This window comes from Octodon degus, unplaced genomic scaffold (assembly GCF_000260255.1).
Source record: "Octodon degus isolate 3935 unplaced genomic scaffold, OctDeg1.0 scaffold00024, whole genome shotgun sequence".
In the NCBI taxonomy this organism is placed as follows: Eukaryota; Metazoa; Chordata; class Mammalia; order Rodentia; family Octodontidae; genus Octodon; species Octodon degus.
This window is the reverse complement of record NW_004524600.1, coordinates 13,749,145-13,774,532: the sequence shown is the minus strand read 5'-3', so window position 1 is coordinate 13,774,532 and position 25,388 is coordinate 13,749,145. Positions and strand designations below refer to the sequence as shown.

The 25,388-nt window shown below is 36.5% G+C and overlaps 1 long non-coding RNA gene across 2 annotated transcripts in view; it reads left to right on the top strand.

Annotated features, from left to right (window-relative positions):
- Positions 1 to 3,331: 3,331 nt before the first annotated feature.
- The window catches only part of LOC111815979, a 63,987-nt gene continuing 41,930 nt past the window's right edge, over positions 3,332 to 25,388 (top strand). For both annotated transcript variants that reach the window (XR_002820541.1, XR_002820542.1), the window contains exon 1: positions 3,332 to 3,377. This is a non-coding gene — a long non-coding RNA (uncharacterized LOC111815979). The remainder of the gene's footprint in view (positions 3,378 to 25,388) is intronic.

Here is a 25,388-nt window from a genome sequence, read left to right as displayed (position 1 = left end):
AGAGAGAGACAGAGAGAGACAGAGAGAGACAGAGAGAGACAGAGAGAGACAGAGGAGAGAGAGATTTAAACGGGGAAATATTTTAAAAGTCTGACATTGAACTGCATCTGAGTACAGGAGAGAAGCTGTTTGTAGTAATGAAGGATGGATAACATGAAGATGAAGGCATTCTAAGTTGGCAGCAATACAAGTGGAAGGAAAGAGACAGATTTATGTGTATAGCTACAAAGTTTGCAAACAATAGTAGCTAAATTGGTATTTTCTTGCATACACAAATCTCTCAGCCTCACAGAAGATTTAACTATCCCAGTATGTTAAATAACACTTTATATTTGTATATGTCCCATAACCATTTTTGTCAACTTCTGAAGCTTGTTGTGTTTGCTAAAAGCATTTGCAAGTCAAATTGTAACACTTTTCCTTCCAGAAATTTAAAAATTTATTCAACTTTTAGAATTGGTAATGTAATTTACACAAAATAATTGGAATATCCATTATAACTTGCAAAAATTGATAAAAAGTTTGACTATTATTCCATTTCTATTCAGACTTCGAGGATTAAAATGCCATATTTTAAAATGGAAATTCTGGTAAGTTTATTGCCTTATTATTGTATTTTTGATGGAATGCCACATTAGCCAGGCCCCTCAGGAATCAGCCTACTTCTGTGCAAGGTAGATAGTTACGTTAATAGCTCTGTAGGAAATTTCACTTTTAGAAGACTCTATCGATTCCATGTTTATGTATCAACAAAAGTGTGAGCTGAGGCATTTAGAGTCTTTATACAGCCTAATTTCAGTCATAGCTGCCTTTATATAATAAGATTATTTTAGTACCTTGGCTCTAGGAAGCAGAGTTCAGCCCTATTCCTAAAAATTTGCTGTACAAAAGTATACTAGGTTTTGTATAATTCAGGGAAGATTTGGGTGGTCCTGGGATGAGAGACCCTATCTTCCAACATAAAAACAGTCCCTTCTCTTCTTTGCCTCTCTAACACCAGGCTGTTTTTCTCTTCCTTATCTATAGATTCCCGAACTTTACCTTCTGTTTTGTATTATAGTATCTCCCATTAACAACTAGAGCCAACCTGTGGGCCCAAGCAAGTCTGGAGGAGATCAAACAAGTCATGGTCCTCAACAAATGGGGTCCTGTAAGTGAAGAAGTTTCAATTCTCTGGTGAAAATACTATTTCCTTCCTTCTTTGTTTCCCTTCATTCTGTTCTGGGGCAATCTGCGCCCCTACAGTTGTCTTCAACACCCAGAACTAGGCTGGCCCAATTTGGTTGGGCATTATTTACTCAAGTTAAGGCAGCCAAGCAACCATCGCAGTTACTTCATGGGGAACACAGGTGAGAACCGAGCATGGAGTGTAAAGAAGGAGACAAAAAAAGGACTTAGCCACCCATGTGGTTTACTGAGAAGGCAAGAAGGACAACCAGCCCACCTGGGGAGCATCTCTATCCTCTGACATTGTCATTATTTATTCCCACCCTCATCAGAAGTATGATATTTTTAAATACTTGTTTGTAAGACCATACGTGATACAGCCTCTATGTTTTCCCACTGGGGGCTTGTCCTCTTATGAAGCTATTCCTCCTGGAACTCCTGTTTGCACATAGTGGGTACAAAGGGTGGGCCAAGGCCTGGCTTCTAGAAACAGATCTGGAGACCAGTGTCTCTCTCTGTCCTACCCTTGGTTGGGGCATAAAGCATTAAGTCTGGGTAAGTATTTCTCCTCCACAAGCCAAAAATTAATCTCTAAGTTGGGTCACATCAATCTGTCTTGAGGAAATGTTAAAAAAACTAGCACAGCTATATATTTAAGACACTCTTAAGCTTCCACTTTAATTATATAGTAGTTTATCTCTATCAGACTCTTTATCTATTTTCAAAATTCTTTTTGAAACATAAGAGAAATACATATGATTATTACCCTTTAAATCACAATTTTTAGTTTTGTCATAGTTAACTTTGAGGAAAGAAGTGATGTAAAGTTACCTGAATGAGTTTAACACTGGTGTGAAAAACACTTGGGTTCCTTGTTTTCTCCTTCCCTTTTCTCTCCTTCCTTTTCTTCATTGTCAACCTTTTGTTTCTCTTTTATTTCTTTCCTTTTCATGTTTTCTTTAATTCCAAGGTTACAGAGGGTTGCACAGGTTAACAGCTGAGTGCTAACACCCACCGGAATGGTGCCTCAGTCGCTCTCTGATCACTGGAAGGCTATGTCCAGGCCTATGTCTGTGATTTTGTCCTGGGGCAGCCAGCTGGCATCTCTGTGTAGGAGGAAAAAGTCTTCCCTTTGGCACTGCCTCCTGCCTTTAACAATGCTCAGAAGAAAAGTATCAAGTCATTTATTTATTAAGAGCTATATGTTCCCACAGTCAGATCTCTAATCAGGACTTTGTTAGCATTAACTACCTTAGGAGTTACACAGAAAGACACATGACTTTTTTACACAGAGGACCAGTGCTCTTGTGATGACAGGGACAAATGATGGCCTCTCTTTTCTGGTAAAGTTTCACTCAGTTTGCCTGCTCTCATTCACTTGCTCCCCAGCTAACTGTCAATAAAACTTCCAGTCTGGGTGATTAACCACACTGAACCATGGTGCTAACTCCCTCATCAGCTGGTAGTTCAGAAGCCAAGGTACGAATGCAGACATTAACATTTCCAAAAACATCAGAATGATATGTGTTAAAAATAATTTTCAGGAAGCTCAAAGACAAATTTGATGTTCAGTTTAGAAGCTATCTTTAGCCTATAAATTATTTCTTGACCTAACATAGCCCATAGTCACTTTCATTTGTCCTTGCTTGAATAGATTTAGCATTTCTATGCCTTTTATGAGCCACCTTAAATAGTTTTGGAGGAAAGAGTGGTTATAAATAACAAGTTCAGTTTACCTATAACAGAATACTTCAAGAGTTACAATATAATAATTGTATTTTTCACATGGAATGAATACGGAACAGCACATGAGCAGGGAAAAAATGATAATGAAGATGAAAGGTGGTTTTGCAGCTCAAATCTATTTTAAGGATACAGAGATGAACAGCTTAATCCTCTGAACCTATAAAGAGCAGCACACCAAGGTCATCCTTTTAGCTGCTTGTGACAATGCTTTCACAATCTCTAGCAAGTGGCCTGGAGCAGGATCTGTGTTCAGTGACTCATCTCAGAGGTAGCCCTTCCATTAGCTCCCCAACTGTAATACTGAAACCTCCATTTAATTCTGACTCATATTGTTAAATGCCGCACACTGAATCACCAATCCTACTACATAAAGCACCCGACTCGCAGGTCTCTCTCGATTTCTCCACTTGGGCAGGAAAGACACCGGAAATTGTGGCTATAGACAGAGGCCATGGGAATCACATGTAAGTTCAAGTTCTCTGGCTTTCTGGACACTAACTAAAGTTCAGATAGTCGATAGATTTTATTCTCATATGGTGTTTTATCATCCTAATCATTCCTTTATTAAATATAATAAAAATTCTTAGGAGTCACATTTCTAATACTTTTGCTTTAAAAACATTTCTCTTTAGCTTTGTGTTGTCTTCCAAAGGTATGGTCTAAATATGAGGGGAAAAATTATGCCACAAGGGCCTCTAAATGAAATGCCTTCTCTGTCAGTCCAGATGTTCATTTCCATGTACGCATCACATAATTCTAAACTGATGAGACTGGTAATGGTCCAGCTCAATATGTCTTAGTTGGTTAACTCTGAAAGAAGAAAAATAAAAAGGTATTCTTTTTAGAAGTTATGAATTTTAACAACTTAAGACAGAAAAAAAGACTTTCTGAATTTTATTACTTTGATTTTGTGGACAATACAGTTGACTTCCCATGTGGGTCTTCTTACTATGTAACAGAAAAATGTATCCCTGCTATCAGATTCTGGTCCTAAAATTTGTTCTGCAATGAGTAGATATCTATAAAACAACAAAAACTTGACAAATTCTAAAAAAAATGACTAGCATTCTATTGCATTTTTTTCTAAAGACTTCACTAGATAGCTATTCTGTACACTTGCATTAGTTCACACACTTCCCAAGTGTGGGCAGATGGGATGGCCTTCATATCTTCTCCTCTGAAAGTACATAAAAGTATCCAAATGCCATGTGCTATTGTTTCACTTGCTGTTTGGCGTATTTTGAGAGAACAGAATGACTTTAAGTTTGGTCCCATGTAAGCACAACACAGCACCCTTGCTACTGGACTATGTACAAAATCATTTTTTCAATGAATGAATATGAATAAGAACCCTTTGAGTTAAATTCTAGAAGGGGCACATGCTCCGAATGCTCCATAGTACAGCTGGTCTTGCTATAGTTTTCATTCTAGGAAAAGAGAAGCACACAACACATTTATCCATCCCTACAGAGGGAACCATGAAAACATACAAGTGCGCTTAGACCAATCTTAGTTCCTAGCCTTCTGAATGGTGTGTGGTCAAGGGAGGTGTGCTATTGCAGTGCTGATGTTCCACTCAGATGTATCCTCAAATTATAGCGTTTCCTACAGGTGTGCACATGCAGCTGCTTAAATCATTACCGTAGCAGGAACCAGAGTTGACACCTTCTCTGTTCCACAGTACCCGACGGGTTGGGAAGCTAACAGCACATCCCAAGAGGATGCCTTCAGGGATCCTACCTTACACATCATCAACAGCACATGCTCATTTCTTTTTACCTTAGGCCTGATCCTAAACTCAGCCCACATTTCCAGTGCTTTAGGATATCAGCAACATCCTGGCCTTGTATTCTCCTTGCTGCTGCTGCTGTTGCTGTTATTCTTTCTCAGCAGTCTTGCCCTTTGGACATAAAAAGGAATAGCATCTATTAGAGGAAAAAACAAGTCTCCTAAGACTATTTTCTTGGAGTTGGGGAGGAGACAAAAAGATGGCTTGACACTGAGAAAATGAGGAACATTAACATATGGGTTCCTAATAAGTCATGTATTATGTTCCTGCCCTTGGCCATGCCAAGTGCATATTTCAGAAGATCTATTCTTAGAGATTTGTGTGTATACCTCTCACCAGTCTGCCATGAACCCAAATGCAAGGACAAATCAAAAATAGATTTATTTTCCTATTTTTCTGCAGTTGTAAATACAGTACCTTAAACACAGTTCAATATTGGTCACCAACAGCTTGGTCAATGGAACTAGAAACAAAAGATTATTTTTAGTGCACAAGAAGGGCTCATAGCTCTCTTGGCTCAAGGAGAGACATCATACTCAGCATTTGTAACAGTAAAGATTATTTTTCTCAAAGTGCATTTATTACTGTAAGTTGATTTAGTTCAAGGAGTGAGCCAAATAAAAAGGACATTTCATCGTTTCTTAAACTGCCAAATTAGCACCATCATTTAAAATTTTAAATAAGAGTTTCAAAGATTTCCTGGAACCACTGAAAAAATACCTTTAAAGGCTAGAATAAGTAAACTATCTTGCAGTATTAAAACAAAGTATGTTGTTATTATCTGGCACACTGGCATTGCTCTGGGTTAACCTGTAAGTCTTTGGAAAATTTCAAAGGGAACTATTCAAAGATGAGATGAACCAAGAGCTGAGAAAGCCAACTATAGCCTAGGGATTCTGCAACTTGCAAGCACAGTACTGAATGTCATAGACTTAGTATTCTTTCTAGAAGACTATTACACATCCTGGAGTGTAGGCCTTCTCTCCCAGAACTACAGCCCATTGACCACCACCTTTGTTCTTAATCCAGGCACCATTTGGTCTGGGAACAGATCTGATGGCAACAGGACTTCTCTTTGTCTGACTGTGGTCTCCTCAGCACCCCATTTCAAGCCCTCCTGACCCTCAATTTAATCTTTTTTTATATATACTGGGGATTAAATTTGGGACCTTGTGTTTATCAAGCAGACATTTGAGCTACTGAGCTATCTCCCCAGCCCCAACCCTCAATTTAGTAGAAGAGATGAATGACCTCCACATTTTCATTTTAACACATTTCTCTACATGTCCAGTGAATGACATTTTGAATGTTTTAAAGCCTACAAGTTGCATTTTCTAAATATTCATCTCACTTGTACTCATGTGCACCATGCACATGTGTGCTTGTGTGCATTACCAATATTCATTTTTAAATAGTCCCATGAAGTAATAAAGCCTGGATCCAAATTTTCAAATAATTAAATTTTCTATCATCTTGGTGGTCACTTTTATCTTCCTACATTAAATCACATCTTCCTATTTCAAAGGTGGTATCCTGTTTACTATATTGCACAGGATGTTGCTGGAGTATTTAGAGCCAACATATCATAAATAAGCCAATGACTCAATGTTCTTATGAGGATTCTTGGAGAAATTATTTTGTCTCTTCTCCCTAAACTGACCAACTTCATCCTCCCTGGTCTAGAGATCTGTACACATACTGCCAGGGGCAAATCTATTTGCAATCTGGCTTTATAAATGTTTAATAAAGAGTTTGAGAGGAGAATGACCAGCATTCAATCTGGTAAACTGCTGGAGATGTACCAAACATTGTGAACAAACTACACAACAGGTCCATTATACTCTCAGGGTTCAATAGAGGGCCAAAGGATTGCAGCTGATCCTACACTCTGAGTAGACCAGCTCTGATAGGAATACACCAGACAAGAGTAAATGAATGTAAATTCTATAAGCAAATAAAGCTACTTCCTTACACAAATCAGTCAGACTAGCTAAAAACAAGATAAATAATTCTGGTACATTTGCAATAAGGTATATCTTTAAGCTAAAGTGTTCTAATATCTGTCTTTAATTGCGATCTCTCACTAAGTAAAAATCAAGCCAGAAGAAATGCAGCAAATACAGCTAGGTCCATGTGGAACTGACAATCATTTAGCCCCTCAATGTTTCACAAAATTAATTTTAATATCATCTTAAAAGTCAAACACTTGAGCAAACACAAATCAGACTGGCCCAGTGTGTTCTGTCACACTATGAAAAATATTTTTTTATTTTTTTTTTGAGAATGGAAAAATGTCATAATTTCTATAAATCACTGATAGTTCTTAAATGACTACATCAATGTCCTTTAGAGAAAACAAATTAAAGTGGCATAGGAAAGGTAGAATACACCAGTACTATTTTTGTCTTTTTAAAGCTTTCTATTCTGTTTTCCTTCCCAGAGACAGTTTAAACTTGAAATAAATAGGATCAAATTTTGTTTCTCAGGAATAAAGTATTTTTATAGCAAATCAAAACCTTTCTTAACATACAAGTAATAGCAGAGATACAATATGGAGGAGTATCATTCTTAATGACTTTAAATATAAATTGTCTAAAAATTTACTAACAAGAAACTAAAACAACCTACATAATTGTGTTTTAATTTCATTAGATTTATTGGTACAAGTTACATATGCACATTGACCATTAGGGTTCAAGTTTCTTAAATGGACATCTTTATACTGGTGAAAGTCTTTACTTCTCTTAGGCATTTCTATTATCCTGCTTCTCTTTTCTCACCCAGCCCTAAACTGAAGAAAAAAGTAATCTACCGGAGGTGACAAGTGTCTGTTTTCTCCATGCCTCTGGTGCTGTTTTGTTTTTGTTTTGAGCAGTCTTGCCCTTCAGATATAAAAAGGAGGAACCTCTAGGAGCAGAATCTCCTAAAGCAATTTTCTTGGAGAAGAAAACAACACAAAAAGCTTGACAATGAGAAAATAAGGAACTCATTGAAAGTTCTTGATTGTTTTCAAGTTCACATGCCAAGAATAATTTGGTTCCTTTTTTTTATCCCTGCCCTCAATGTCACCCATGTTCACACACTCACAGATGTGCATGTACACACACAGCAAATGCACCATAAATGAACACATGTGGGCATGCACTATTTCAGGTAAAAGTTTAAGAAATCTGCCTCAGGCATATGATACATTTATATAACCTTGTTTAAAATGCATAGATTACATATTCCTAGAGCACCATGACTTTCTGCTCTGCTGATATAAGCTAAGTCAGAGCACCCTTAGCAAACAATTTATTAGTATTCTGTGAAAATTGCTGATTTTTCAACATTAGTAATTGAGTAAACTCATTTTATACAATACTATTCTGGGAGAGTGTATAACTTCCATAATTGTATAAACTCATTTTATACAATACTACAATAGGAGAGTGAAGGAGTGGCAATCCCTTAACTAAGACAGTCTGTGTGGCTACTGGAACACAACTGTACCTATTTTAAGATTAAATGATCTGGGTTATGGATGGAAATAATCTCACCTTTAAGGAATGATTACAGTTCTATTTTTGGTTGTTGTTCCAAAGGGTAGCAACAAACCTTCTTTAGAGCTTATGATTTTCGAAAGCAAAGCTGGTGGATAAGTATAGTTTATATCGTCAGAAAAATACATAGATTTTAAAGCACAGACTTTGTTCATGAACTATGAGAGAACCCAAGTAGAAGCACAATGTTAGCACATTACAATTTTAAGGTCTTTTATGATTATGTTCTTAAAAATAAATTAAATAATCTTAGTATTACTAAATATTTTTCCAAATCCACACATACTTTAGGGCTCAGTTTGGAAAAATAAGACGTTTAGTATATAAGATTATTCTTCAGTGATTATATCATACCTAATATCTATAATAGGTAGGATAATAACTCAAGGAAGTTGTTTTGTATCAGTTAAATGGCTCTATTCCTTATACTTGAAAATAGGTTCAAATACTTCTATTTATACTCTAAATCTAAAGGGATAAGTTGATTGTTGGTGGATTGAATTTCTTTATAAGACACCATCAAGTCTATGGCCATTTCCAAATTTACAAATGTCCCAGTGGAATAAAAACACGGGAAACCAGGACCACCAGTGCAATAAGCCAGGCGTGATGGCCACACACTTTTCCACAGCACTCACACCTGCTATGCAAGTGGTTATATCCCCGTGCTACTTGCCCACTCCTGGGTTGCCCTCCCTCTAGCCAGGGTAGCTAACACCACAGAGGTCCAATATGGTAGAGCTGGAATGGTCACAGTGGTCACCTATTCCCAATAGTCTCACATCATACATGAGAAAATTAGATCTACACATTCAATGGCATTCCAAAGATTTCACAGTAAATTTTTGTCACAGAAGACTGAAATGCATACTTCCTAAATAAGAGTTCTCTATAATCTATCATGCAGAACACAGAGCTCAGACCACCTGCAACACGAACTGTTTACAGTTGCTGAATCTCAAGATCTGCGCCAGGTTCACCTTATTGCCTGGGATTCTGCAGAGAATCAGAAGCAGGAGAATATATATATTTGTGAGAGAGAGAGAGAGAGAGAGAGACAGAGAGAGAGACAGAGAGAGAGACAGAGACAGAGAGACAAAGACAGACAGAATGAACATGTAGAGATTTATTTTAAGTAATTAGCAGATAGATCTCAAATCCATAGGAAAAGCCAGCAGATTGAAAACTCAAACAGAATTTCTATGTTACAGTCATGAGACAAAATTCCTTCCTTTCTGGACATAATTCATCCTTTTCTTGTAAATATTGTTTTGCTTTGTTTTTATTGTTATTAAGTTCACTGTCGGTGGATGCAGTGTTAACCACATCTATATAATACCTGCCTAGCAATATCTCAGCTGGTGCTTGACCAAACACTTGAGCACAAGAACTTACTCAAGCTAACATGTAAGATTCATTCACCATACTCACTGAATCAGAACCTGAATTTTAATACGATTCTTGTGTACCTTAGAATTTGACAGTTATTTGCAAGGTTTAGACCTATCTTAGATTTGCCAATATACCAGCCAGATCTAGCATAATTGTCCATTAACTAAAATGTTTATTTCTTTCCTGCAAGTAATTTCATCATTACCATGTCAGATAAGGAAGGTGACTTGAGCTCTCCAGGAAGCCAGGATTTTGTTACCTTGCTTTGCCATCTTTAGCATAGGCCTTCAATTCATGGTCCAGGATAATGGTCTCAGCTGTTAATATCATGCTTTCATTCTCAACCACAGAAGGGAGAAAAGACAGCAGAAGCATCACCCTTCCCTTGGGGCATAACCCAGAAGTTTATCACTTCTGCTCAAATCCTGTGGTCCAGAGTTTACCCATATGGCCACATCTAGCTGCAAGGGAGGCTGGAGAATACAGCCCTCTTACAAGGTGGGAAAAAGTTAAGAATTTAGGGACTGAATAGAAAAAAGGAGACTGATTGTTACTGTATAATTAACTACTTTGGCTATCTATTTTTCTGTTCCAGGTTACCTGCAAGCTCTGTGAGACTGCAGGTAGGAGGTAGGGAAAGCCACACAATAAAGGAAGAAAATTTGGACAAGAAAGGATAGCCTTGCATTCGGGGTATCACTTTAGCAGTTCACACTCCTGGTGGTTTGATTGACTATTTCCTGGATATGGATCTGCTTTTGGTCAAGACACCCAGAATATAAGCTTTGCTGCTCTTGAGGAAGTAGCAGTGTTGGAAAAAGGGAATTAGAGATTCTGACTCTTTACATTTCATCACTTCTATCCCCTCCCTGCCATGCAGGGATGAATCACCTCTTTCTATTTCTAAGACCTAGAAAGAACACAAAGCAGAAATGACTACAGAGTTTCTCCTCCAGTGCAATCCTAGTAATTCTCATAGCCCATAGTTGGGGATAAAAATTAGTTAAGCCACTTTCAAAGTTTGTGTTAACCACAAAACTCTTTGTCATTTCCTTTCTCAAAGCAGAAGTCCTGTGTGTCTTGTGGTTACCAATAAGTACACAGATATACTAAGAGATGGTTTTGTATGGAGAATTAATGTCTACAAAACAGAAATTTTAAATTTATTGATGAAAGCAATTTTGCACAAAAGTATATAAAATGGAACAAAAAACTTGGGAATAACATATCAATTTCTATTCAGTTTCTCACATTAAGATATATGTATGGTATATACACAAATTCCCTTCAGAGACCAATAAGGCATATTGTACAAAATTTGCTGTAACCAAGGTAACAAAATACTCTTCTTATTCCTACCAACTTTTAAAACCAAAGAAGGAGGCATTTTTATAATGACTATTTCTTTGTAGTAGTGTTTATAATAGCAATGTCTGCCTCCATTTTAAGATTTAAATTTATATCAGGAATTTATTTTCTTCTAGACACTTACTATAACTTCCAGCCAGTAATGAAAAGACCTAAATTGCAGGTCAAAACCTTTTTGGAGCTAAACATATGGAACTATTATAACAACATTCTATATACTCTCACATTTCTATGAGAAATCATCAACACATATGAATATCAGTTAATAAATACCTGTAATCTATTAATTACGTAGTCTCTAAATATTCCTGCAAATATAAAGAATGGTATATGCAATATAAAATGTATAAATAATTTGATGTCTACTTTATACATGGAAAGTCATTCATTGTCTTTCTTACCAAACATGCCTCATTAATAATTATCTCTCTTAGTTTTTTTAAGAAATAAAATGAATCAAGGTCGGGGGGATAGCTAGTAGAATAAGCACTTGCCTGGCAAGTGCAAGGGCCTGAGTTCAATCCCTGGTTCTGCAAAAAAAAAGAAAAGAAAAGAAAGAAAGAAAGGAAAGAGAGAGAGAAAAGAAAGAAAGAAAGAAAGAAAGAAAGAAAGAAAGAAAGAAAGAAAGAAAGAAGAAAGAAAGAAAGAGAATCTATAATGTTATAAGATCTTACATAAAATTATAAGGACATTATTCCACCTATGTGCATATAATCATGTCTTGTTTAATGCAGGTACTTATTTCAGAATTTTCTCTTACTTAGGAACCAATTTTGAAATAAAGACAGAACTCTTCTCTTGCGCGTAAGAGCAGGGCTCAGCAGAAGTCTGCAGTTCTGTATGATGCGTCTCACTGCTCTTTGCTCTCTCGATCTCAGTTTGATGTGGATCCTTGATAGAGGTGCTGCCTTAGTCCTTACTTCTGCATAAATTCTATTTAACCTTTTAAATAAGATTACAGGGCTGGAGAGATAGCTTCGCAGTATAAGCACCTGCCTGGCAAGCACAAGGTCCTGAGTTTGATTCCCAGAACCAAAAGATAAATAACTAAGAATAAAAATATAACTACTAGTTTGTGCAAACTTGGCTCAGAAAGGTACTGTGACTGTTAGCACTTTGGGCTTCAGGTGAACAACTGTTGATTCTCTGACTATTGCCAAGTTCCTTAGAACTTTCATCTGTTTGTTAGAGGTGACTGAGTGTGTGTGTGTGTGTGTGTGTGTGTGTGTGTGTGTGTGTGTGTGTATGAAATCAGTAAACTCCTATGTCATGTAATTACAAATGTGTACTGTCAATTTCACTAACTTAGTGACTGAGTTCATACTTTAATTGTCTAAAACATGGTCATTTTATTCTTAAAATTGGTGATTGCTTATAAAGTGCTCACTAGCTAAACTTTGGAAAACATTTATGGAAAATAGCAATGAAACACTAGCTGAAAACTCAAGCTATGAAAAGTAACTTTTTCTATTTTTCAAAAGATATACTCTATTTCTGAATTTAATAGAGCAAAAATTAACTTGTTATCAAAGTTCTCCCAGTGGCCTCTGAAAGCATGTCCTACTCTTCTGCTTCTATTATATTTTTTTCTTAAATTAGGAAGAAATTGCTGCTCTAAGGATCTGGAGTTGGATTCTTGGGAATTATGTTCTGCATATGACTTAGTTTGATGAGAATAATTTCCATTCCCAGTCAGGAAATGAAATCATAGGGCAGTATAATGTCCATGTGATTGAACTTTTTCAATATTATGGACTTATTAGCTATAAGAACTTGCAAATTTATATGAAATTTTTCCTACTTTAATGATATTTGCCTGTAGCGCTTGAATTTGATTTTTTTTTTTATCTAACTTTGCAGAAGTCATTTTGGTTTCAGACTTAGACAATTTCTGGGGACTCAGCACAGGGGCTGGAATTATATTCTCAAAGGGGAAATACTTTTTATTTCTTCTGAAGTGATTTTAAAAGATGTTTCAGGCACACTATATTTTAATCTGCATTCTAAATTGTTTAGAAGAAAATAATATTACTAATATTACAGAGCTCTTATCTAAGCATAAAACTACTTAGAACACTGCTCAATGGTGTCTTCACAGTATTATCAAATTTATCAACAACATTTTCGTTTGGGCCCTTATTATTATGAAAAGTAGTCATTGATTCCCTCATGAAATAAAAATTACATATACAAAATAAGATAGGTACACAGGTACTTTCTCTTAATTCAATAAGAAGAAAGATTTGTACTAACACTGTTTGGACAGGCTATCATGTCTGCATCTTGTACTATGAATAACCACTATGAAGGCAACAGTATGCAGTGTGTTCATTACTGAAACTGTCCTACTAATCAGTTTGGAAACTGTCTCATTGCTATTTGTTTCTCAATAAAATGTATAAAAAAAGAAATAGTAAAAAAATAAAATAAAAGTTACATCTTTTTATTTATAAAATCAGATCATATATTCTTCAGAACCTCACCAACATAGAAAGTAGAAAGCTGCTCTTATTTAGAAGGTATATATTCTGCTTTAGGGCAAAGCTTTTAGACCTCTCAGTGGAACAACAGCCTGCTGTGGCACGTGTACCAGATGATGGCCACCACTGCTCTGGGAGTTCCACAGGATTCAACAATGCTATGACTCTCTCCTTGCCAAACTGTCTTGACCCCAAGACTATCACCTTGGTCTCAAGGCATTTGACCCCCCAGCAGTCACTTCACCATTTCCATTGGGAAGTAGAGGGAATACACTAATACCTCTGTGCTCTCTTCTTTCTTCACCCGTCAGTCTCAGGAAAAACACTCATGCAGGGTGGCCAAACTCTGCCCATTCAACTCTTTTCCATCAAAGCCTCATCATCATCTTTGAGGGTTAGAAAAAAGTAAGCTGGGATTTCAATAAATAAATAAACAAACAAATAAATAATATCAGTGTTTAGAGAGTGAGTCTACTAAGTGAGAGCACTTTAAACTAATTATCTTGTTTCATAACAAAATGTAAAGGAAGATGTATCATTATAATTTGCAGTAGTATATTCTCTACAGATGAGTATACTAGGGCAGAAAGTGTTAAGTTACTTGCTATTTACAAAATAACAGAACTAGAATTGTAATCCGTGCATTCTGGCCTCCAAGCCCATTATATTAAGAAATAAGTTTATTTTTTTATGTACTTAATACAAGGTCTACAGGGTCTCACTACATAGATTGGACTCATTGTGAGCCTCCTGTTTTCAGACTCCCAAGCGCGAGATTACAGGAGAGCACCACCACGTCCTGTCTCAATGGCCCTCATAGCATGCGCTGGGTGCAGGGCCTGCACAGCTTTTGGTGCCAGGAACTGAACCCAGGTCCTTGCATTCTGCCTAAGCAGGAGCTTTAGTCTGTTGAGCTCTCTGGCCAGCCGTAAAAAATAACTTTCACTCTTAGTGTGACAAAGTTTCTAAAATAAGTAATTTCTCTTGCAGTTATAAAGACACCATTATAAAGGGCAGCACCTGAGATTCTGGGGGGTGGGGGAAGTATGTGAAATGAAATACTTGGTGTACTAATTCCTTGGTGGAATATCTCCAAATGCAAGATGCTGTTGAATTCTCAGTTAAGTATTTTTACCATGCATGTATATTAAAGCCTCAAAATATTTCTCATGTAGCTGTGATGTTCAACAATGATGCATTTTGTGTATTTGTAGCTCTGTGAGTTCCGGACATCTACACAGCCCACACTCACTAGGTAACATGATGGGAAAATTACCAAGATCCAGTACAGCTGTCAACTTCATTTGACTTAATAGTTTAAACACCTTATTTCTTAGCTCTATTTTTGACTCAGAAGGCCCAAGTATATAGGAAGAAATCAGGTATCCTGATGGGCAGGGAGGGTGAAGTCCCTTGCTCTGCCCTTGCATTGGTCTGTGATTATGATTCGGTGGCCTTTGTAGCACATCACAACAGGAGCCACCCTTGCTTTCTCTCGAGAATGCTCCTGGACCCTGTGGTCTCATATAGGCTGTCCGCACCTCTTCAAAACTGTACTGTGTTTTGCATCCTGTCCTAGGGCTAGATGCCTCCCTCCTACCTCATCACTGACTTGATGTGTTCATTGTGAACTCCGGACGAGGACTGTGGATTCTAAGCTAGGGATCAGGCTATGTAGAAGAATAGGAGACAAAAAAAGTATGTTCAAATTGGAGCCCGTCTTCCTTCTTTACCATGACACTCTGCCCTCTGAACCCTGTTCATAAAAATCCAGTGCTGGTATGAATTCCGCCCAGGAGGAAGCTAGAAATCCCAGCCATGTCCTTATAACTATTCCCCTGTCACTAAGCCAAATCATGCAAGGGTAATTGGAAAACCTGTAGAGATCCTTCCTTCCTTTTTTGTTATTGCCTCTCTCTTGACTACACTGTCCCATGACTGAACTTCTCAATTCCTCAGTATTATAACCAGCTTATACCAAAGATAAAAAGCTTTACTTGAACAGGTTCTTTTTAAAGTCATGTTTTTGCAATTTAATTTTGTGGCTATGAAAATATTTCTTGCTAGGTACGTGATAAATGGATTTTATAATAACTGTTCTTAGCTTTAATCCCTAGCTCCCATTCCTCAAGAAGGCAGAAAATTAATGTTCCAGTTATTTATGGCTGTGTAACAAACCACCCAGACACTTAGTGATTTAAAATAATAATCATCATTTATTTTGCTCACAACTTTACCATTTGGGCAGTGTTCGGCAGGAAGAGCTCATCTCTGCTCAGGCTGAATTAGCTGTGATAGCTTAACTGAAGATGTCCTTTCAAGATGGCCCATTCACAGGGTATCAGGCAGGCTCTGCGCTGAGGTTATTGACCAGAGATCTTCTTACCTTGCCACAGGGCATCTCCACAGTGCTGCTTCTTCCACATGGCATAGTATTTGTGTTGGACTGAGGAAGTCAAAAATGAAAGATTCCAATTCGTAAATTCTAGGTGGAAAGAACCAGCTCTGAGTTACCTCTGCTATATTCTCTATGAGAAAGGGGCTTTTTTTTGTTCGGCTGGTTGGTTTTTGTTTTGTCTGGTTTTGTTTGTGGAACCAGGGATTGAACTCAGGCCCTTGTGCTTGCCAGGTAAGCGCTTATTCTACTGAGCCCTCTCCCAGGCCCTCTCTATGGCAAAGTTTTCAGGTAGCCTCCAAAATTCCAAAGAGCTGAGGGACAGGGAGAACTGAAGTCTGTATGCTCTACCTCTTTTTCTTTTTTGCACCAGGAATCAAACTCAGGACCTTTTGCTTTGCCAGGTAGATGCTGTGCCATTGAGCTATATCCCAGACCCTCAACTTCTTGATCCACACAGTGTTGGACATTTTCTATGCAACAATGTTTAATTTAGTAATTTCTAGCTAAATTAGAACACCCTAGATTTTTGAAGCTTGCTATGCTCAAAAGGAAGTCACGAGGGTCTGGGGAGATAACTCGGTGATCTAATTACCTGACTGGCCAGTGTAAAGGTGCCTTATGCCATGCCAGACCTGAAACACTGGGTGTGCAGTGCCAGTCACCAAAACTGGGTGTGGAGGTGCATGCTTATAATCCCATCATTGGAGAGGCTGAGACGGGAGGATCACTACAAGTCTAAACTACATAGTGAGAACTGGTACAAAATTTATAAATAAATGTCCAGTGAGGAGATAGCTCAACAACCTAAAGTACCAGCTTAGACAAGCCCAGGGACTGTTGCACTTGCTGTGCCACCCTTGCCCCCAGGGCAGGATGAGCTGGCCACAATAAATAGATAAATAAAAAATGAATAGTGATTTATTTTTCACTACAAAATTGTCCTTCATTTATATCCCCTTTTTTGTTTACTTTTGTCAAAGGTGGGTATTCAATTGCCATGCAAATATTTTAGGTGCGTGAATTCAGCAAAGTAATCCAACATAGTCCAGTAGTCCATAAGACTAGTGGATTATCCATAGGACTGGCAATGTCAGAAGTTGTTGACTTAAGCCTTTTACAACTCAGCATATTAATATGGCTTTACTTTATATACCTCGTTTTTATCCTTTTCTGCTGGATAGTTATGACCAAGATAAAGCAAGACCTATATGACAAGTATAGAATTTTTGTATATGACAAGATAAGTCAAATATCCTCAGGATTTACCCTCAAACCTTTGTCAGTGTCAGCCATGTGGTTGACTTACAACCATTGCTTGACCAATTTGCTCCCTGTGAAAACCTGAGAGAATGTTTTCTCTCCATGTGGCTCTCCTTAGGCACACTCTACTTCATCAATCACTGTCCTCTGTGACATAGATAGATAGATAGATAGATAGATAGATAGATAGATATAGATAGATAGATATAGAGCTACTTTCTCTTAGTTCAATGAGAAGAAAGATTTGTACTAATAGTGTTTAGACAATATACCATGTCTGTATCTTGCACTATGAATAACTACTGTGAAGACAATATGCAATGTGTTAATTATTGTAACTGTCCTACTAACCTGTTTTGAAACTGTCTCAATGCTATTTCTTTCTCAATAAAATTAACATAAAAAATAAATAATTTTTTAAAAAAAGAAATCAAGGACCAGCCAAATAGCTCTGCAGATTAAAGCACCTGCAAGCAGGCACAGGGGCCAAGGGTTCGATCCCCAGCCTACCATGCCTGCCCCACTCCTGAGGCATGCTGAGATGGCAAATGAGACTGGGCATGGTGGTGCGTGCCTGTAATCCCACCTTTTGGGAGACTGTAAACAGGAGGATCACTACAAGTCTGATCTAGTAGTGAGACCCTGAGCACCCTGTAGACTCCTCCCTAAAATACAGACAAATATAAAATAAAATAAAAAAGAAGTCAGGATACAGAATTTCAAGGGATGGTAGTACAAAACATAACAAACCAATTCTGTCAAATAAGAACCAAAATCAAATCTAAGTAACTTAGCAAGGTTGTTAAAACCAATCATCCAAGTGCTCTGAACATCAACCAATGATAAAAATAAACCAAGAAGTGTTATTTATGAAAAGTTGCAGAATATCAGGTAAGAGAGTGGGAAGCTATACCCGGCTTGTCCAAGATTGGCCCTTCTCAAGCTCAGTTGCTCAAGTGGTGATATCAGCTAGAGACGACAACCAAAGCCACAACGTCACTGATGGAAAAGCTTTGGTTATTCTTTAGCAAGTGTGATTCTCTTGAGCTATTCATAAAAAAAGAAAATTTGTTAGAAATTGTGCAGGAAAGTACATGGCTCTAATTGTCTGAGTTATTATTGCACTTGTAGACAGCAAAAGATCCTGAAGTTAAACAGAAAGTGGAAATGATAGAACAGTAGGTTTGCTGGAAAATTGTTCCACACATCTCTGGCTGGATGACACACACGCATGAGAGAGACCCAAGAAAACCTACACCTAGTACCGACTCTGGTGCATAGGTGTCTGAATGAAAACAGGGAAAGGACATGAGAGTGTCCAGGCTCTCCACACAGAAAGGGTGTGACTGAAAAAAAGCAAAATATGAAGAGGCCTAGTAAAAAGACAAAGTTGAATGAACTAGTTAAATGCCAGATTTTTGAATGCATTCATCAACCTACAAAAAGACCACCAGAAGATAGTGAAAGCCTTAATGGACTCAATCAAGTAAAACAATCTTCACCCTTAGGGAGAAAATTAGACTCCAGAGTTTCTTAAATATATGATTCTAGTTTTGAATTAAAAATGGGAACATTTAACACATATGCAAAGAATAATATTATCAAGAGAAACTCATTTTGAATGAGCCCAGATGTTGCATTTGGCAAGCAGAGATGTCAGGGCCTCTATTATAAGTACATGTGAAGAATTAAATAAATCCTATTTAAAGAATTAAAGGAAAATATGATGGCAATATTCCAATGAATAGGGAAATTCAATGAAGAAATAGAAAATCTTTTTTAGGAAGAAGCAAAAATAAAATCCCAGAATTGTCAAGAAAGATATAATCTATACATTTGATGATACATGAATAGAAACTATCCATCCTGAAGAACAGAAAGAAAAACTTGGAAGAATATTTACCACGACCCCAGAGACCTGAGGTGTAACGCAAAGCATACCAAAGTACTTATAATGGAAGTCTCAAAAGGAAAAGAGATAGAAAAAGGACAAAAAGAAGTCCGTGTAATATTTTCAAAATACTTATAGACAGAAATTTCACAAATTTAATTTTAAATAAATGAATCTTAATTTAATTAGACCCGTTGCACTCAGTGACGCTCAGTGAAGCTAACCACAGTGATACATACCTAGACACATTATTGTCAAGCTGCTGAGAGTCAATAAATGAAAGTTTCACAGCAGCAGAGAAATAAACTCATCTCACACAGAGCAATACTATGATTAAAAGATAAAGTCTCAACAGAAACAACATGTGCTGAAAGTAAAAAGCCCAAAGGACTTTGAAAAACAGAAAACCGAAAGCATCCTATCCAATAAATTACTTTTCAAAAATGAGGAAAAGATAAAATCATTTTCATTTCTTAAAAAGGGAAATAAGTGTTACCACAATTCTACAGATTCTCTATGAGAAATGTTTATGAAACCCTCAGGCTGAAAGGGGAAAAATATTTCAGAAGCTAAATAAAATCCACAGAAAGAAGATCTGAAATGGCTAAAAATTAAAAAATGAGGGTCAGTGAGATAGCTTGGGACCAAATGCCTACTTAGGCAAGTGCAGGGACCAGGGTTTGATCTCGGACAACACATGCCGCACTGGCCCGCCCCTGAGCCCACTGAGCCGGCCACTGAGTCTGGGCATGGTGTCCGCACCTGGAATCCCAGAGCTAGGGAGACTGAAGACAGGATCACTACAAGTCCGAGCTGTATAGTGAGAAGCTGTGCTCAATACATAAAAAACTAAATTAAATTAAAATTTTAAAATGAGTCAATATAAAGAGCATGAAACATATTTTCTTATTTTTTCGTTATAATTTCACTAAAAGACATAAACTATCAAGCAATAGCTATAGCATTTAACACTCAGTTTTGGGTTCATGACACATTTACATGTTAGATTCTAAAATAATAACCCAAAATGATGAAGAAATAGCATTTTGGTAGAGGAATTTTGCTCTGTTTACTTCAATAGACTTGCTATATTGTACTGGAATTAAATCACCTGAGCAGACCCTGGTAAGTTCAAACGCATACCGTAACTTTTAGAGCAACACTAAACAGTAACTCAAAAATATATTAACATTAACAAGGTGATTTTAAAAGGACAATAAAAACTCTGTCAACATCGGAAATGGACAAGAGAGGCAAAAAAGAAAGAAAAAACAGATATGACTATAATAAATCAAAAACATTAATATTTACATTAAATATGAATAGACTAAATGCTCCAATCACAAGGCAGAGGTTGAAACTTCCAGTGAAAATCAGTGATAAAAGTCTTGCCTCTAGCATGCACAAGGCCTTGTGTCTGATTTTCAGCACTGGCAAAAAAAAAAAAAAAAAAAAGAGGTTGCAGACCAGATAAAAAATACAATATATATATATATATATATATATATATATATATATATATATGTTATTGACAACAGAAGTAGTTCAGAGTCAAACAAAGATACATATAGATGATAAATGAATTTCAAAAGGTACAATATGCAAAAATTACAGTTAAAAATTAAATATCTAAAATGGAAAAAAAAGCTATGAATAAAAAGAAATAGTGAGTCCCAACAGATAGTTCAGTGGATTAAAGCACCTGTGTAGGCAGACACAGGGACTGGGGTTTGATTCCCAGCATGTTGTGCTGGCCCCGCCCCTGCGGCGTGCTAAAACAGTAATTGAGACTGTGCATAGTGGCTCACACTGTAATCCCAGTGCTTCGGAGGCTGAAAACAGGAGGATCACTGTGAGTCCAATCTGTGTAGTGAGACCCTATAGACTCTGTACTAAATAGATTAAAAAAAGAAAAGAAATAATAATAGAAATAAAAAGAACATTTTATAAATACAAAAGTTTCTATATATTGTGAAGATAAAATATTATAAATGTACATGTATTGCAAATCAACAAAATGCAAATGTAAGCAATAAATAGTTGCAATTGGAGATTTAATATTTCATTCTCAATAACTGATGAAACATGGAAGATTACCATAAATAAGAAAACTTGAGTAATAACATCAGTAAGTTTGACTTACTGACATTTATGCACCATTCTCCGAAAATAAGCAAAGTGCACTTTGTTTCCAAGAGCACATAAAAGATTCTGCAAGATAGACACAGCTCTAGCACATAAACTGTCAGTAAATTTAAAGGGTTGAAAAATCATGCAATGACTGTTATCGATTTAAAAATCTAGCAGAACTTAATTTAAGTTATTAATTTCTAGGAGTTAATAACTGGAAGTATCAATGGAGAGTCCTAAATATTTAGAAATTATAAATTAGCATGTGGTTTAAGAAAAAAAATCACAACATAAATTAGAAAATGCTTCAAACTAAATAAAAACAAAATCAAAATATCACAATTAATATTGTGGTAAAGATTTGTTTTCATTGTAGTAAAAAAGAAAAATTTCAAACAAGTTGATAATGTTAACATCTACAAAAAGATAAAAACAAATATAAGCACAATAAAGAATAATAAAAGTCAAAGTAGAAAATCATATAATAGAAACACAATATCAAAATATACAAATAAAAAGCTTAAAAAGACTAAAACATTGAGAAAATTTTAGCTAACCTGATTTCGGATTTTCGGTAAAAAAATCCGAAAATAAAGGTAGAGAAAAAGTTAAAAAAAACATAGAAATTAAAATAAAAGACTATCATATTTAATTTATTTTCAATAGGTTACCATAGTTAGATGAAATTTGAAGTGAGCAGCCTCCTAGAAAGACACTAATTCCCCAAACTAAAGAACAGATAAGCTAAATGATTTAATGACAAGTAGAACATATGACTAGTAACTAAAATTTGTCTCATAAACAAAATACAGGAATTCTATCAAATATTTCAAAAGCAAAATATTTTTCCACTCAGTCTATGATCCTGTAATACTCTAATAGAGAAGCCCATAAAAAGATACTAGAAAACATCAGACCCTTGCCACTCAAAGACTTGAGGTGTGGGACAGAAGTAAATGTTAGCAAACTGAATCACACAATACATTTAAAGGATCTATTGAACACATATAAATATGGTCAAGATGATTGGGATTTAGGTAAATGAAAGTTAAAGTCAAAATGCAATACCTCTAATATGACTAATCTAATAGCAATAATAAAAGTAACTGTCAATATCATGTTGACAATGCTACCGAGAAACTGGAAGAATGATACACTACTTACAATTTGTAATTGTTAAAGACTGAAAATAATCTAATGTCTGTGATCTGTTGAATATATAATGAAATGGAGTATATCTATAAGTGAACATAATTCAATAATAAAAGACAAATTACTAGTACATCAGCAGTGTTAATGAACAAGCTATGCTAAGCAAAATAATCCACATGAAAAAACAGCATATTATACATTCCAAAGCAAAGAATAAAAGAAAGCATGCACCCTAGTTGTTACCTGGAGCTGGAAGTTACTGTAAGCATTGACTATAAGCAGGTAAACAAAAACTTCTGGGGTAGAGAAAATTTCCTAAGACTGAATTGTAAAGATAACTTCATAGCTCCATAAGTTCACTGAGCTGTACACTTAGAGTTGTTCCTTCTGGGGCTATGTGAGCTACATTTCAAAAAGACGTGAGTAAAGGAACTTAGCTTATCCTTTTCTTTCTTCTGAGCTTCTACTTTTCTCCCAGCTGTGTTGTTCTTCATCAGGTAAACTACCAGCAATTTGGAGAAGCTGTGGATGACAGAGAGACTATATCAGTCCTATACCGGAATGCATTAAAGTGAATTCATGCGCCATTAAGGTTATTGTCAATCACCTTGCTCTTTATCATTTGCTGAAACACCACTAACTCACAGGCCTTCAGTGACATGGCTTGATGCCATCATCTTTGGAAGGCAATCCTTTCATCTACAGTGCTCTTAAAAGTGTTGTCTAATGACCATTCCTTAGGAAGTCATAGGCATCCAAATGCTTTTGGATTCTGCTTTCTAGGGAACATGGCCCCTTTTGCCTCATTCCCCTCTTGACAGTCCTTACTTACTAACCCAACTGTACCATAATAGAAACAATCTGTAGTCTCTTCAAACACAGAGTAGTCTCAGATTGAATATAATTCTACCTCATCTCATGCCATCGTCCTGAGAAAAATTTTTCTGTAACATTTCATCTTCCCAAGATGCACTCAAAGAATAAAACAAAGACTCACTCTATCCTTAATCCCTCAAATCCCAAGAATAAAAATGTAGGGTCAGGAATATTCTAGCCTAAATATAGACGTTCCTATCTCTAAATCACAATTGTCCCCCAAATACCTCCTCTATACCTGGCTTTGACACTATATTTTCTTTCCAAATATTTGTCTTTGAAAACTAAGAGCATCACATCTTTCTTTCTTTGTTTTATTTTGTTTTGTTTGCTTTACTAGACTTGACCTCCTCTCCATTGGAATGATGGTAACCTTGAACTCATAGGTACAAAAACAAGAAAGATAACAGATAAAGAATGAGATTTTAAAAACACCTCAGAGTATCTCTCTAGTCTAGATGGTGATCTAGGACACGCATCTATGTTATAGGCATGTAACATATGAATGCATTATAGTTAACAGTTCTAGTCTTACTCTAGCTTCCCTAAGCCTAATAAAGATATAAAAATATATTGAAAGAGTTCCCATGAGGTCGGCTGATTCTGCAAATTGAGATGCTAGTTATCTCAGTTGACAATATTTAAATGTTATTACGTTTTCACTACCTAACAGAATAAAGTTCAGCAAGTTGTTAGTATTCTTTTTCTCCAGTTATTTCTAAAGTACTCTTAGGACTGCAATGTAGAATAATGTGTTGAGATAGAGTAAGGCAATGAAAACTGCACAGATCTTGAAGGCAGATAAAGACTTGAGTTAAAATCCTGGCTTTTTGGGCTTTTACCAATGACAAACACATCATGCTATGCTCCTTTGAGTATGCATTATTCATACAATGGAAAGGGGTTTCTTTGCAAATTAAATGTGACATATGTATGTGGAATTCTAATGTTAACATAAAAACACTGTAAGCCTTTTAATATACTGAACAAAATTAATAAATATGTATACAGCCCACGGATGGTAGGAACAGGGCCAAATGTCAATACATGAAAAAGTAGGAGCACCATGAGAAGACACTACAGGAAAAGTAATCTGTATGCCTCAGTGTGCAAGAGAGAGGCATAGAGAAAGAGACAGTAAGAAACAGACAAAGACAGAGATGGTTTTATTCCTCTAGTTTTATTTAGAAAGAAAAGAAGGTGATAACAACAGTCAACCAGATGCTTTCTTTTCCACTCCTTTTTGAATAATTTGTCATTAGCTTGTGAATAATCTAAGCACTAGGAGTCTCCCAGCAGGTGTGTGTCGAGGTCATATTAAAAAGAAGAGAACACGGATGTGTTCTTGGGACACTTGTTGCTAAGATTTGATTCTGGCCGTAAATTTGTGGAGAATGGAACAAAGATGTCAGCCAAGGTCATGAAACATCTAGCAACTCAGCTCAGCTTCAGTTTCCTTCTCAAGCAAACAGAAATAGGGCTGAGAGAGTAGCACGTAATGTGTGAGTAGGACCTGGTACACATGAAGTAGTAAATGAATTAAGTCTCTACTGATCTCTTCATGTGAAAACAGAAAGTCTCTATCACGGCAGTCAAAATAAATGTGAAACTGACCAAAATGGTGATTTATGGAGAGAACTTTCAGTTGTCGTATGTCATCTGTGAAAATAATCATATTTACACTTTCACATCCTCAATGAAGTCTATTCTTTCTTGCCCTAAGAAAACCTGAAAAGGATGAAAATGAGAGAGCACAAGGCTATTCAAAAATGGGCATCTTCTAGGAATGACATACATTCCTACCAAGCTATGAGAGAAACTCCTGATAATAACTTGCATTCTCACTACTGTAGAAATGGAACTACTTATTGTTGTCATTATCCCAAGTATTATCACTATCCCTATTCTGTGAATATACTGACAGGCCAATGAACTGCTAAGGGGATCCAGTGGTATGAGTTTCATGTCTATCAAATTCTACCTAGCAAAGTCCTGAGCACTTTTGAAGATGTGTTCATGTCCAAACTGAGCTCCCAGCGTTTCTCGTGAGGCAGCTTCATGCCTGGCTATCCTGTCTTGCTCAACTGGGTCACAACTCCTCCAATTTCCCCAACTCAAAATCTCAGATTCATAGTTCATCCACTTAACTCCCCTTCTTCTTTCAAGACCTGAAAACTCTCTGTCTCTCTCTGTCTCT